The 16,745-nt window shown below is 38.5% G+C and overlaps 1 protein-coding gene across 2 annotated transcripts in view; it reads right to left on the reverse strand.

Annotated features, from left to right (window-relative positions):
• CTNNA2 (catenin alpha 2) overlaps positions 1-16,745 on the reverse strand; it is a 480,539-nt gene that overhangs the window by 362,707 nt on the left and 101,087 nt on the right. The gene's annotated exons all lie outside the window — the stretch shown is intronic.

The raw sequence follows: 16,745 nt of genomic DNA on the forward strand, positions 1-16,745 counted from the left end.
AATGGGGTAAGATTACTTTCTATACTACCTTTAATTTCTTATATTGTATCCCCCTACACCTCCCCACCCTCACAGGCAAGAATTCCTTCTCAATATCCCATTTAACCCTGCACCCGGCAGTTTGAAGCCATTCCCTCTTGTCCTGCCACTCCATGCTGTGTCCCAAGTCCCTCTCCAGCTCTCCTGGAGTCCCTTTAGGCACTGGAAGGTCTCTCTCAAGCCTCCTCTTTTCCAGACTCTTCTCCCCACCTCTCCCAGCCTGGCTATGATTCACAGATTCTATATTAACCCAATATTTGCTGTAGTTAAAAAAAAAATCCAGTTTTTCTCCAGTGCAGAATCTCAAGAAGAAAGTACTCCTAATGTGAAATCAAAGCATATTTACATTGCTTTTAAGATTATTACAACAACATTAAAAAAAAAATCCCATAAGGCAAAACTTCCCATAAGACAATGCAAATAGTGGGGGAGAGATTTGAGACAGCCACAGTGATTAATTCCCATCAGCACTATTTTCCTTATTATATTTACCATTAGGACTGTGTTTTCAAATTATAATCTTCAAGCAGAGTATCTTGGATGATAAGCTGATAATATAAAATTTTAAAATACAATTCAAGTGGTTTATTTCTAAAGCTATATATTCCTCTTAGCTTTCCATAGGGTTGGCAAAACTCTCCATAAATTTCTTAGGAGATAATTAACAATCAATCATTGCTAGATAAAAGGAGAACAAATTAAACATACTTAAATGTTATATTGCTAAGCATCACAGAGCTGAAATTCAAGGTAAAAAAGAAAACAAGGTTTCTGGAGGAGGATCTCGCATTGCTGTCCCTACCATTCCAGGCATTTCTCCTGTGTGCCAAAAATCACTGAAACTAGGAGCAAGGAATTCTGACGCCACAAAGATTTTTTCTAACACATACTTTAATTCAAACAGTTGTTTGAAAATTTATCCACAACTTTTGGCTGAGAGCGTGCTAAAAATTGGAAATAAAACTTCACTGCTATTATTATGAGTCAGTGACTCAAATATTTCATATAAGAGGAGATATTGAGAGCGACCACAGAACAGCTGAGAGCCCAGAATGTGAGCAAGGGTTGGATGTGAATTTCCTAACTGGGAATTTGATCCCAGTGCAGGACTGGCTTCATCTAACCCAAGTAACATTGTAAGGAATCATCTTCCCTCCAATTATTTATGGAGGGAAACCAACAATCCCAGAGTAAATCAAGAGTTTGCTCCAAAATGCACTCTTGGAGCATGCTGAGCTGACTGAACCCAAGGGGACACAAACAACCACAGGAAATCCCAGCAAGGCTTTCCCTTATTTAAGCTCCAAGTAGGATTCAGATGAGATGGAAGTGATTCCAAGCATCCAGCAGCAAAACCCTTGTAAGTGAAGGTACTGAATTTTAGAGAAATCAAAGCTGAAGTGGCAGCCAAAGCAAGCTTTTGATTTTTGAATCAGAAGCCTGAAAATTGTTTAACTTCCATTTTGGTACTGAAGAGATTTTACCATTTTCTGCCAAATTAGCAGTGTGCAGCTTCAGATAAATATTTATAATGGACTATGAAAGAAAGAAATAATATTTGATAATTGGCCAGTGGCACCAGGAAAGCAAGAAGGAAAATTGTCTTCTTAGACGTGAACATCCAAGGAGATATCCCTTGCAAAAAGATTTAAAAATCAACACTCAATGGCAGAGGGAATATGCACAGAGGGTCAAATAGAAAGAGAAACAAACAAAACCAAAAAACCTTAAAAGAGCTTGGATTAGATAGTTAGTCTTAGCTCACATTAGGTGAAATAAAACTCCAAAATAATGAAGTAAAAATTATTAAACAGATGTAATCAAATAAGCAAACAAAAAAAGTACAAGTACAAAAGTTCACAGCAGGTTGTTTAAAACTTAACAAAATCTAATAGTTCATCATTTAGAAACTAATAACCAAAGAAAATAGCAGTTATGGGGAGGAAGACTCATGTCTCTCAGTGCCAACTAACATATTTTAATCCTTTTACAGCACTGATATCAAACTACTCTTAGGCTAAAGGTATCAGTGGAGCTTCAGCAAGGCCAATTATTCTTTAGAGAAACATTTTTATCTGGAAAAAGTCAACCCTCCATTTAGTTATCCATTTCTTTCCAAATGCATTTCAAGTTGTTCTGTAATCTATATTAAATTACTTTCAGTGAAAATTGGGTCGACACAAGAAACAAAGACATCTGCAGCCATCAGGTCTGCTTCCTTGCCACTGCAGTCAGTGAAGTGATAATATAATTAATAATAATCTTAATATTATAATAGCTACACTCATAAACCTATCAAGCTTCCATCTTAGAAGCAGCTCAGACATTTAACCCCAATTAATGCTATATGAGGAAACTCACTCCAAAATGAACTCCAGGATCTGACAGGTTCCTTTCGTTAGAGACACTTTAATGCCACACTGCCTGTATTTTTAGATAATTTAAATCCATTTCTTCTCATGACCCATTTGTCCTTCAGTTTCACTGTGTTCTTCTTCCACTCTTGTCCCTACTGTCCCTTTTTGGCTTTGTCATTTTTGTGAGGAGTCCTGACAGACGAAAGGCAGTACTTCAGTTCCTTCTTATTGCACACAATATCCATTTCCATCATCATTACAGCAGCTCCATGAAACAATTCTGCTTCTGGAGTACAGATGATAAGAACTGCAGGTTTTTAGGACCACTTGCAGCTATGAGAAATACTCATGAAATCCCAGAATATCCTGGGTTGGAACTGTAGGGATCACCGAGTCAGCTCCTGGCCCTACACAGGACACCCCAACAATCCCACCATGTCTCCAGAGCTTAACAACTGCAAACATCTGTCAACAGATAATTGCAGAAGTCACCAAAAAAAGCTACTGGAAGTTCATGAGCAGACTTAAGGCAAAACATCTACCTGAGAGAAAAGCATTAAACAAGGATTTCAATGGTTAATAGACAGAGGAAATATTTTTTTTCCAAAGCCTTGAGGTGTTTATTAAGAGACAGAAGATGGGCACTGAGTAGCAATGCAGAGAATAGCTGTGATCAGCAGGGGATGCTGACAATACACCAAACACCTGGAAATAATTACCAGAACAATGACAAATTGATTGGATGAACCACTCCTGAGCAGCTCCCAAATGGAAGAAGTTAATAAAGCTACAGCCTAATTAATCCATTTCTTTCAGATTTCTCCTTTTGTTCTACATGTCCATGATTAAAAAGACAGAACAACTGATCCATGACATAATGGAAGTATTTTAGAGTGCTCTCCTTGTAATTAGAGCAGATGCACTGTTATGAAGCTATCATAAATGATAATAATATATAGACCCAAAATGAGTAGTAGATTCCACACAAAAGAGTGAGAATTATACTAAATGATAATATGATAGATTTGAACAACCCATAACTGTTAATAAGGTGTATTTAAATTATATAAGCAGGTTTTAATCCTTTCGAAATGGATGTTGTCTTAAGAAACAAAAGCAAACCCTTCAGGATGCAAAGATCTGCAATTTTATCCCCCTTGGATGTGTCTAGAAATTCACCAAATAGAGTAGGATCACTCACTTTCCATGCTAGTATATAGATGAATAGTCAAATTTTAGGAATGATGACCTTAATCTAGTCCTGGATGGTTGGTTTCTCACTGTCTATATTCCTCCTACCTTATTAATCACATTTATTATTTACCGCATCTCTTAAAACATGATATTTTGTTTACAGTATTTTAAAAACCATTCTCCATAACTGAATATGTTCATTTCGGTATTAACCTCTGTTTGATATTATCAGAATGTGGGTGGGAAGTGTTTTGTAGACCAGTTTAATCCTGCATACTTATTAAATACAAACATGCATTAAAAAGTCTATTCAGAATTCCAAAAGCCTTACACAAATGGCTGTTTAGTCTTCCCTTTCCTTAAAACCTTTTTCCTATATCTTTACAACTGTGTCCCCTAAACTCATGTCCTCTTCCACTTGCAGCTGGGACTTTGTTCTCCATCTGTGAGAGGATGACCACCGTTCTCATCATTTTAGTGGATTTCAAGGCCAGAAAACGCAATGTCTGATCAAGCCCAAGCTTTTCCAGTCACATTCCAGCTCCTGGAGCTGTCGCTCTCTGGAACTGATTGTACAGACAATCCAGTTCACTTGCATTTGACTCACTCTACGTTTGATATTTAGACAGAGCGATGGAAGATGAATCACTCTGAATTTTAAAGCACAATGGATGGATATCCTTAAATCTAGTAGGTATTTTAGATTCAATGTTCTCTCTTAGATCCAAGAACATACCACATCATTCACTTCATGGACCATTAAGATATGTAATTTTAATTAACCCAACTACTTCTTTCCTGAGGGACTGAAAATAGCAAGAATACAGAACTTTTAGGTATTTAGCCAATATCTGTGACAATGTAAGACAATTTATCCACTAATGTTATGTTTTAGAAAGAACTTTTCTAATTAATAGTCAGATTAATAGTGCATTTGGAACATCACTGATACACTTAAGTACAATAAAAACCCAATTAAATTTCAATTCAAAATTAAATTATTTGGGATGTGAGGATACATTAGCATCTCTAATCCCTCTTTGTCTGCAACTCAGTTACTCCAAGGATTAACATCCTTCAGGGACATAGGAAACTGATCTGCCTCCACTGAACTGGAGAGTTCAGGGAACAACATGAACATTTCAGATGCTCAGCACTCTGTCTGGGAACACAAAAATGCATTGGACCTCTTGAGATATCAATAAATACAGAGGCAAATTTCAAAACTCAAGCTCAACTGAATTAAAATGTTGTTTTATTTGTATCCTAGTAAAAATCACACTGCTGAACTACAATGTTTGACAAAGCATGGAATCACAGACAGGTTTGGGATGGAAGGGACCGTAAAGCCCATCTTGTTCCACCTCCTGCCATGGGCAGGGACACCTTCCACTATCCCAGGGTGCTCCAGGCCCCATCTTGACTTCTCCTTGGACATTTCCAGGGATCCAGGGGCACCCACAGCTTCTCTGGGCAACCTTGCCGGGCCTCCTCACCATGAGAGAGAACAATTTCTCCCAATACCCCATATTTCAACTCTTAAGTTGAAATATCTTCTCCCTTGTCCTACCAACATGTAGTTCAACTACCAATTTTCCCACAGCTTCTATGTTCATACTAAAAATTTGAAATCTCTAATTTAAAATAAGTATCTTCTTCTTTATCCAAATGCTGCAAGGTTGTATCAAGAAGCACATTCAAAATAAGTAGAAGAGTTCATCACCTAAGTAAGAAACTGCAGTGGAAAATGTTAGGAGAAGTTGCTGTCTTTCTGGTAAATTGTGCATGGTACATTTATTAAAATCATTATTGTAAAAAAGGACTAAAATGAATGGAACTGACAAAGAAAAATCTCTAAGTCCTAGTGATTAACATCTTGAGTTTAATCATTTAATGGATTTCTGCAAAACAATTTATTAATTTAAATAGAATTGTCATTAATAAATCTAACATATCAGGTACAGAAGGGAACAACACTTGAAAAGCACCCAGAATTCATGGAAAAGGAAGCACACCAAGAAAACAACATTCAGCATTAGGCACACAGATTCAACCATTCTGGATATTATTTTCATTCTGGGGCATGAAGAGGCTCACAAATACTGTAGAGGAAAGCAAGTTCAAGGGTAGATTCTATCTGTGCGCAAGGCACCGTGAACTAAGTTCAAAATCATAATTAGAATCAGTTCCATCACTCTCTATCATCACATGAAAAGAAAATACCCAATAAAGAGCTTATTTGAAATTGATATTTTTTGAGATAAGCTTCACTTCAAAGGGTTGATATTTTCCAGCAAGATGCGTTTTCATACCAAAATTTATCAAAAAATCCCAGTGATCTGTGAAAAAGAGGGAGCAGCAAGTTGATAATGTCAGCACATGGGAAGCACTGTTAGAGGGGGAAGGATTGATCATGAGATTGATCAGATTGGTGGATTATCAGCTCCCTGGTTGTTTTGAGGGTCACTTTTGTGTTCCTGCTAATTTATGCCTTTCCTTACATTTAGATCCTACCTGAATGTCTTGAAGCAGTAAGAGAAGGAGAGAACACTGCTTAATCTAGGGAACAAACATGGCTAAAATTAAAAAAACCTTCCCACAACCCCAGCTGGAATTAAGAGGACAGGCACGTTAATGCTGGACAACTGAGGAGTTTGCAGCCTAGAAAGAAAAATTACAGGAAAAATTTAAATACAAAAATTTAGAAGGATACTCCAGTATGAAAGAGGATGAGAAATGAGAAAAGCAGACATGGGAGAGTCATCAGCACAGGGAAAATCTACAGTATAGACTTACAGTAAGAAAAAGATGAAAAAGACAACATAAAATACAGAGAGAGCATCTGCAGGTTTACACAGAGAAACAGACTGAAAGTACAAAAACATTTTAAAAAAATTATTTCAATTCTTCTATTAGTTCACATAATCAGCACACACTGTTTATAATAACCTATATTTGAGATTTGATGCAGTTATTTTTCTTGCCATAAAACCAAAGATTCTAAAATCATGCTCAAAGCCTCAGCTTACATAAAGATTACTTTCCAAAATTGAGAACTATGTTTAAAAATTAATTTTTGATGATTAAAAAAAAACAATTTTGACTTGGCAACATTTTAGTAACCTAAGAATTTATTGCCAGTTTCAGTGGGAATTCACATACATGCAGTGGCACCCATGTGTTAATAAAGGAGCTCCTTTATATAACTATACTCATTGCCTGAATGTTTAAAAACTGCAAGAGCTTCTGTGCAGAGATAATGAGATAACTGAGCCTCATGGTGTGAATTTACATTCCACTGCAGAGATCAAAACACAAAATCAATCTATAGCCCTCCATCAGCACCCAGAAAGGCAGATTGCTGTTGTGCACAGGAAAATGCACATAAACAAGACATGATTATCATTAGGTTTGTAATGAGAACAAAAAGAAATGATCATCAGTCTGAGCCTGGATAGGTAATAGAAAAAAAAAAGATGGTTGAGTGTTAGGACTGTCCTTTATAAATACCTGGGCATGGCAGAAGGGAGGCTGAGGGGAATCAAGGCTGGAGAGGGCTCTGAGCAACCTGGGCTAGTGGAAGGTGTCCCTGCCATGGCAGAGAGTTGGAACTAAATGAGATTTAAGGTCCCTTTCATCCCAAACCATTCCATGATTCTATGGTGTCCATCCATTACTGGATGCAGACCAAAATTCAGTCACAAAGGATGAGAAAAATGCTGAGGTACTAAATTCCTTCTTTGCCTCAGTCTCCCACAGTAAGAGGAGTTGTCCTTCAGGTACCCAGCGCTCTGAGCTGAAGGGCAGAGATGGGAACAAAATGAAAGAATGAAGCCTCCAAAATTGGTTCTACCCCTGTTGTTAATGAGTTTGTAGAATCCTTTTTTATTGGTTTTCAATGGCAGCAGCCAGGTTTCAGTTCTAGCTGGGCTTTGGCCCTTGCCATTTTCTCTCTGCATGACCTCCAAACATCCCAGTAGCTTTCCTGAGCTGCCCATCCCTTGTCCCTTTTCACGAAAGTCACTGACTCTCTTTTTTTGCCCAAGTCCCACCCAAATTCTCTGTTGAGACAGATACGTGTTGAATAAATAAAATAAGGAGAGAATTAAAACCATAAAGTCCACCACAAACAGGTGAGAGGAAATTGAGGTGACATTTTCTGAAGAAAAAACACATATTTCATCACATACTGTAGAAATCACATAATATGAACAGAGGGTAACAACTGACTTATCCACAACTAAAATACAGGAAAAAAAACAAAAAGCACAGATCTCAAAGTAAATTGAAACAATTATAGCTGAATGAAATTTGCAAACATCCAAAATCAAAATCAGTGGAGAGCCTACAATTTTATTTTTAGTAGATATGAAAATAATTCTAAATTCCATCAGCTATACAGAACAGGCTCCTTTTTCCATGTTCATATATAAACAGCAGCTGAAATATCTCACAGATCTAAAGTCTAAAAAGAATTTGTCTCTGATAAAGGGATTAAAACAGAAAGAACCAGATAGCTGGAGATCAGAATGCTATAATTTGACACTTCTCAGAGGAAATCAGAGCCTGTTATTTGATTATAACATTTTATATTCCCTCACTCTGTAAAGTATTACTGGCTTTTGTAGTATGTGAAAAATGTACTTCAGAAAAAGACGTGCTCAAAATGGCAAATGGAAAGGCAATAAATTAAAGCCTTTTATATACTGACTAAGCATCTTTTAGGACTCAGATATTGGAAAGCATATTTCAAATTTTCATGCTGTCATTTTTAATACTTCTCTTATCGAATACCGCTTTCTGAAACCATATCCAAAATTAAAGCCTAATCTGTATGGGAGAAAGAAGCTTTTATACAACTTTTGAAGTTGGAGGTCTGCCATGGAAAACACAGTCAAAAAATAAAGAACACAGAACAAAACGTACTGTAGGCAAATAGGAGGACTGAGCAGGGGAGGAAAGGAAGACTCTTAGTGCCCCAAGGACTGCTTGCATCTTTCTCATTAAATGCCACTGGGTAATCACAGAATCATGGAATAATTTGGGTTGGAAGACACCTTACAGCTCATCTTTTTCCATCCCCTGCCATGGACAGGGGCACCTTCCACTAGACCAGGTTGCTCCAAGCCCCATCCAGCTTGGCCTTGAACGCTTCCAGAGATGGGGCAGTGTCTTAGTTTAAGACCACTTATAAAGTTGGATGCTCCAAAAGAAGCCACCTCTGCTTAATTCCAACTAATCCCTTGCCACCAGTAAGGAAAGATTATGAGTAAATATAAGTGAAAAAATAACTGTTTAATGACAAATGGAGCAGCAACAGACAAAAAACAACTGTAAATAACTAGTAAATAACTGCTAGATACAAAACTACCCAATCTCACAAACCTCACGGTCACAAAGAGAGACCCAAAAAGTTGGAATGGGCCTTCCCAAAATGGCGCCCGCCTGGGGCGGCCGTGTGGCTGAGGGACAAAGGGAAGATGGCGCCACACCCGTCCCTTCCAAAAGGGTGACTGCGGGCCTCAGGAACAAAGAGACAAGATGGCAGCAACCCATACCAAAAAGGCAGGAGCCCAAGAGTAATTTTAGAGGCAGATAAAAATTTTCCAGCTCACGGGGGTCTGTGTAGCTCTCGCTGCTGGTTCCCGCCATTTTTACTGGCTCTGCCATGGCTGCTGTGGCGTGAGGGGATGAGAGGAGCGCTCTGTCCACACAGGCACATGGCAGCCTCCCCTCAGGACTACAGTAAATACAGTGCAACCTCAATGAGGGGGAGAGAAATGATGAGGAGGACTCCATCTTATCAGAAGGCTAATTCATTACTTCATTATACTATATTTTTCTATATCATATTACATTAAATCTAAACTGAATCTGTAAAGCACTTAACTGCACTCCACTGCACAGAATCTCCTGTCAGTTGACAGTCCTGACACACACACACACTTGATCCTCATAGACGAAGGAAACAAAACACCATCTTGTTTACTCTGGGTAAACAATCTCCATTTTGCATTCTGTTTTGGCACAACAGAGGAGCAGCAAATAAGAAAAGAATTGTTTTGATCATTCCGTTCTCTGCTTCTCTCAGGTTCAGATGTCCCACACAGGACCTTGCTGGCTTTTCTTGCTGCCCCCAGAGTTTGCAAAATTCACCTCGAAATGGTTTCTAATTGCAAAATGCATCTTTACCAGGGGCTAGGGTTACAAACCATAAACAAGCACCTCTGAAGAGAAGCTTCTGCCTTCACAAAAGTCGCCATGAAAGGAAGAGCCTCCACTCCCACAGCTTCTCTGGGAAACCTGTGCCAGGGCCTCACCACCCTCACAGGGAGGATTTTCTCGCCATTTCTAATCTAAACCTGTCCTCGTTCAGTTTAATGCCATTCCCCCTTTTAAGTGAGCAGAAATAATCCTGGTAGCATTGATCCAAACCCAAGATCCTCCCATGTTAGATGAATTACAGCAGTATTTACAGTTACATTCTAAACACAGAAAACATCACTTTTAAAAACTGAATTCCATTGCACAATTTACTCCACAGAATGAAATTTTATTGTAAAAGTTTGTTAGCAATTCTTTATTTTGTGTGTGTGTGTTTAATCACCACAAAGTCATTCCTGCAATTTTCCAGCTAGTTTTTGAGACTGAAAATTCACTGTTCAGTGACAGAAGCATAAAGCAATGACCAAACCTTAAGCTCATCTCCTTGACTCTTTCTCCCTTCAGTATGCCACTTCCCAATTTAAACACCCCAGACAAAGCCTCTATACCATCCTGATCTCCCACCAGTTTCCCTATCCTTCATCAGACAGCTGGTGAAACTCTCAGTTCCTTTGCTCAGCTAAAAACTTCCATCACTGACCTACACAGTCATCTGAGGTCACTCCTGTGCCAGGCTAAAAGGAATTTCCTTCCAAATACTTTTGATCTGACAGACTAAAATAACTGATTTTCCCATTCAAAGATGACTCAAACTTTTCCTTTTTTATTTCCTCTCTTTTTTTTTTTTTTAATGTTGAAGAAAAAGAATTCCAGCTCAGAATTTCTGCCTAATGAATCAACAGTGATTTCATTTCCAGCACTCAGCTGAGACTCAGAAGAAGTTTCAGTAACACATAAATCAGAACAGCTTCAAAAAGAGAGGTCAAGATGCTCACCCTGTGGTGCTTTGTAGCTTCACAGAACCATTCTGAGGGGTCAGGGACTTCAGCTGCAATCTCCACATTGAATTACGCACAGAGGGGACACAAATACAAATTTCATGCATGGAGGAAATCTCCTTGCAGAACGTTGCTCATGGTTAGCTCAAAACTTAATTGAAAAGGCTGTACATTAAATGCTGCTGAGGATTACTCAGTGTGGATTAAGCCTATCCAGTTTGGGAATTACTGCTGGAAGATAGAACAGGGCTAGACAACAGCCCATGGTACCTATCCCAGTTTGTAAGATCTTTTTTCTTGTAATAATTTTCTTAATTTAAATCCTAGTGAAGCTATTCTCCAAATTTGACCTGAATCCAGAAATTTCATGCATACTAATGGGTGGTAGAGTTAAATATTTACTGCAAAACATGGCCTAGTTACAGTCCCTTGATAGGGATTTTTTTTCTTTTAACTGTACTGAATTTCTGTAATACTTTCTCAAATAAAACCTTTACTAACAGAAATATTTCTTCTAAAAGAACAAGCAGTAATTTTAGGATTTGATTTTAATACTCAAAATATTTCTGGAAGAAACACTACTTCCCTATCTTTTAGTTTCTGAGTATAATTTTAGTTTTGACAACTGTCAGAAGTTGGCATGTTAAAGAAATTTTATTCTGATTTCTTCCTGACATAAAGCCACAATAGTATAAAATCTTCCAGAAACACAATGTAAGTAAATATAGGATAAGAAAATTGCCAAATGCATTAATTTATATTACTTTTCAAACTTATATCACTGCTTTTGCAAAATCTGTCTCAAACTGGCATGTTCAGGCAATATATCAAACATCAACTACCCTTTATAACAAATATACCCAAAAGATGAAAGTCACTTTAATAAATTTAAACTAACATGAGCTTAAACAAAACACTGAAAAGTGAAATGAATATCAGAAGAACTCCAGCCAAGACTAAACAGAAATAAATCTTTTGGAAATAGTGCAGAGAGCAGAGAAGAAGTGAAGATCCTTGGATAGCCAGCTGACTTTACCAAGAACCGATATCATCAGCAGTTCTCCCAAAAAGTCTAAACCTCATGTGTACAGAAAGTCATAAAATCATGGAATGGCTTAGGTATGAAGGGACCTTAAAAGACCATCTAGTCCCAACCCCCCTGCCATGCCCTGTACACGTTTCATTTTTTCGCCACTTTTAGTTTTCTTCTTAAAGATCAATCCTGATCAGGAACAGAGCGGAGCAGGACAAGACATTGGTGCTGTTGGGTTTGTTTCACAGAAATATAAAATAGTTTGGGTTAGAAGGGATTTTGAAGGTTACCTAGTCCATCCCTTGCAATGAGCAGGAACATCTTAACTAGACCTGGTTGCTCACAGCCCCATCCAACCTGACCTTGAATATTTCCAGCGATGCAGCAAGCACTGTTGTCATATATAACACAAGAGTTCTATTGTCATTACATTGCAAGGGTTCCATATTGCTGGAATTTTGTACCTCCTTGATGTTTCTCGTAGGCAGCTCCTCCAGGCACTGACTCTCCCTTGTCCTCACAGCAGCCAGCTGACTCCAGTTCCCCCTCAACCAGCCAACCCACTCTTTTATAACACTCTTCTGATTGGCTCCAGCTGTGGCCTGTTAACATCAGGCCTGCTCCTAATCCTTAATAATTGGCTCAGCTGCAACTCTTTAGGGGGTAAGATTAGTTTCTATACTACCTCTATTTGCTTATGTTCTATTCCCCTACAAAGCACGACATCTTTGGGCAGACAGTTCTAGTGTCTCACAGAATCATAGAACAGTGAGTGTTGAGAGGCTGATGTGTGGTCAGCCATAAATATAAATGATAAGCCATAAATATAAATGATACACATGTATATTATATATGTATTTTATACATCAGCTGTGTATGTGTGCTTGTATAGTGGATATTTTTGCCCCTGACAAAGGAAAGGAATGAGGAGGAGGACTCCATCTTATCAGAAGGCTAATTAATTACTTCATTATACTATATTATTCTATACTATATTACATTACATTACATCTAAACTGAATCTGCCAAGCACTCCACTGCACAACATCTTGTGACTGTCAGCCCACAGTCCCGAAACACACCTGGATTCCATCGGTCAGTGAACCAAAACACTCACATCAGAATCCAATTACCAATTCCCTTCAGGTGAACACTGTTCCATGATGCATTCCACTTGTGAACAAACACTGGCGCAGTAAATGAGATAAGAATTGTTTTTTTCTCTGAGGTTCAGAGAATGTGAAATCCAGAAATATTCTTGAGAAGAATTGTGTCTTGCTTTTCTCTGTGAAGAGAAATGTGGTGACATGTTTGTGTGCATGTATTGGAAATAGAGCATCAGTCTCGTTCCTGCTTCAAACTGGGGCCATGGAGCTGCAGCAGCCTCACTCCTGGTTTTGGGAACCCTGACCCTACATAACAACTCTTGGAGATGCTCTACAACATCTGCTTTTTCCTCATAAGTGTTTTAAAGCATTTTGGAGTAGGAATTTTGATGTCTTTCTGCAGCTCAATTCTCAGAGAGCTGAAAGATAATTAATGGATGGAAAAGAGTCTGAAAGAGCCAGCATTAGCATGGAATGGTACTTAAGGGCCCAGATTTCTCAAGAGGAGCATTGCAAACATGAATAACAATTGAAGTCACTTCCCTACATAACAAGCAATTCAAAATAGAACAGAAATAATTTTTATTAACACGGTAAGAGTTTTCAGGCCATGACTCCAGTGATTTGCTGAATAGAAAACTTCAAATCTTTGTGCTAAAAGCTTTCAGCCCAGGCATGAGCCACCAGCCAGACAAAAAGCAAGTTGCAGGGCACCTCATGACAGGTATTATTGGAAAAAAGAGAATAAGTTTATTGTACACACAGGTTCTTTCAGAAATGCAGACCAAGATTCATTCTCCCATCAAGCAGGACGGCCCACACTCCCCACTTCACTTTTCAGGATGAATAGAAGAATTCAAGTTTGTCTAAAAAAAACTGGTTTTCAGTAATTTCTTTCCACAGACACTTTTTCCTCTATCAAGAACTAGAACATTCTTTTTGCTAACTTCTGTAAGCAAAAAGAAGTTCTCATATACTTCAGTGAAAAGGTTATAAATAAGCATAGGGAGAGCATATGTTTAAGTTAAAAGATCAGGGGGGTTTTTTGGTCTAAAAAACCAGGTTATCTATATTCTAGATTATCTAGATTTCTCTAGAAACCATCTTTCATAGAATTTAGTTCTAGTTTTAAAATTTCATTCAGAAAAATTTCAAAACTAGATGGTTAAAGGCATTAGAGCACTAAAAGTATGACTTTTAGTGTGTTCTGTCAGAGAGAAAAAGTCACTTTCATGTCTCAGAGATGTTCATCCATAATGCCAAGATAGTCACAGAGTACACAGATCACATTCTTTTTCACAATGTCCATAAATCTGCATGAACAATAAATTAAGTCTACCTCAACTTTACCCTGCCTTCAAACACAAAAAACATCAATAGGTATTTTCTGTCCCTTGATGAATTTCATATTATGGTGTGAAATTTTATCTACCATGCTTGAAAAGCAAAAAAATTTAAAACACAACAACCAGCAGCTGGACTGAATCATGTTTCTAATGCAAGTTTCAGGTACATGCCAGAAAACTTCCAGGAAAATTACATTAAATCAGGCAGTCACCAGCACATACCCACAGACAGACATTGCCAAAGCCATTTACCAGATTGAATAAATTTACATGAATATAGCCCATTTCCTTGTGTTGCTTCTGCAGCATCCCAGGCTGTGTCCTAACACATTAAATCAAACCAGAGCCCAGTGGAACTGCAGTTCTTGATAGATTTTTGTGTCAATCATGGCCTGAATTTCTCCTCCACAGGGAATTTCCTTGTTCACTACTGATCAATAAAAGACCAGTTGTATTTAGACACGTTGTGAGTAGAGCATATGCTGTATTTTAATTCCTGTGAGTTCATCTTCACTTTGCTGCACGTCTCAGGGTTTGTATCTTCACTCTTTATGGTCATGGAATCATGGAATGGTTTGGGCTGGAAGGGACTTTACAGCTCATCTGGTTCCAACACCTGTCTGCCTTCCCTTCTCTCTAATATAAAAATACACGAATTATAAACTTCCACATTTCCCAGGTCTTCTTTGGCCCTCATCTGGGAGATCTTTTACACAACTCTGACAGTACCAGAATAAACACCCACACAGCAAAGTATTTAATGGCCCAGCAACTGGATAATATCAGGTGGTTTTGAAGTGTAACTGTTCCTATTATGGAATCATTATGGGATACAGGGATACACAGGGATGAGCTTTAGGCATCATTTCTTTTGTGTTGGGAAGGATGCAAGTTTGACAATAAAGTCTCACAGGTATGTGTGCTTGGCAGAAAGATTTTTGAATGTAGAGTCTGATGAAGGAATAGAGATGGAAGCAAGTTTTGATACAGAAGAAAAGAATTGCTGAGCCAGTCTCACTGGATAACCAAGGAGGCAAAGGGTCTGTTAGTTAGAAGGGGTTTTATGGCTTAGAGCAAAGGATAAACCCACCCCAAACAAGAAGATGTTTTTACCAAGCAGAAAGAGAGCACAGGCAAACAAGTCAGCAAATGTTGCAAGTAGAAAAAAGGTCTCAGAATTTTCCACCGCAAGAAAACTGAAAAACAACTTCTGGCTTAAACTGTAATGTACTGACTGTTAGTGATTGGAGAACAGTGACATGAATATGGTAATTACAGTAGTTATGATAGGCTAGAGATAAAAGTTAAGGGATAGATTGGTTCTTCTGTATGAAGATGCTCAGCAAAGAAAAGTATAGAATGCAATGTAACCCAAACTCAGGGTCTCCAGGCTGCCTGCAGCTGGAGCTGACAGCTGTGGGCACAGCTCTGTCACCCATGATCCTGGACTGCTGTGACACCTTGGATACAATAAACTGCATTTTGGAGAGCCCCTGGAGTCCCACATCCCTCATTTAGTTTTTTACACTTTTGGTTTTTGCTCTTTGTGTTTTTAGAACAGGTTTCATAAATCAAACCAGTTTATCACCAACGTTTTCTACAGCCAACAGAAATTACCCTTGCACGCTACAGAAGGAACAAGAATCTTAACACCGTGGACATTCTCATTCATTGCAAAGCATTTTGCACTGATAGAGAGCATTTTTTCCACACCTATCAATGGAAAGCAGGAGTCCCTGGAGTGAATTGCTGCCTTTAGTAGGACACAACACTACCCAGCAAGGCAGGGCAGGAAATGAGGAGAACACCAAGAGCCAGCTGTAAGTGCCACAGACATTTTTAGGCTGACGATGTAATTATCCCAGCGGGAACCCTGCCAGGAAATCAGCCAGGAAAACACAGCCTCAGTTCATTAATCCAGCTCTTTATGCCACCCAGCTAAACATATCATTTCACATCACACCAGGGCTGCTCTCATTTACACGGCTCGTGGGTGCTAATAATGGTGTGTGGCGTCTCCTGCTCTCCTCATTATGGGATCGTGTTGAACAGGCCCCAAAAAAAGCTGCTCCACTTTTCTGACAGGCTTTTTTCCCAGCCTGGAGTGTTGACAAGACATGAATGTGTGTGTCATTCTGTGTAATTCTGTTTAAGATCTTTTTCCTCCTCTCTGCTTCTTCATTGTTGTTTGGGTTGGTTTTTTCTAAATATAAGTTAAGAGAAGTAAAAGTCTTTTTGTCATGTAAAATGTCAGAAATTCAGTCTAGATAAAGAGTGTTTAGGTTGATACTTCTAACTCAGGAGAAGGCTCGTGAGGAAAAGCTGAGTCAGCATCACAAACCCAAAAGGGAAAATGTTAATAAATTCAGAGAGCACATGGGCACTCATGTCACCACTGAAGATGCTGAACTACAACTTGACATGACACAAAATAAGTCATGTAAGCAACAGAAACTAAAGTAGTTGACAAATGAAAAGTAATGCCAGAACAGCCAGCATTAGCATTA

This window comes from Melozone crissalis, unplaced genomic scaffold (assembly GCF_028551555.1).
Source record: "Melozone crissalis strain CALT ecotype California unplaced genomic scaffold, PUWL_Pcris_2 ptg000132l_1, whole genome shotgun sequence".
NCBI lineage: Eukaryota > Metazoa > Chordata > Aves > Passeriformes > Passerellidae > Melozone > Melozone crissalis.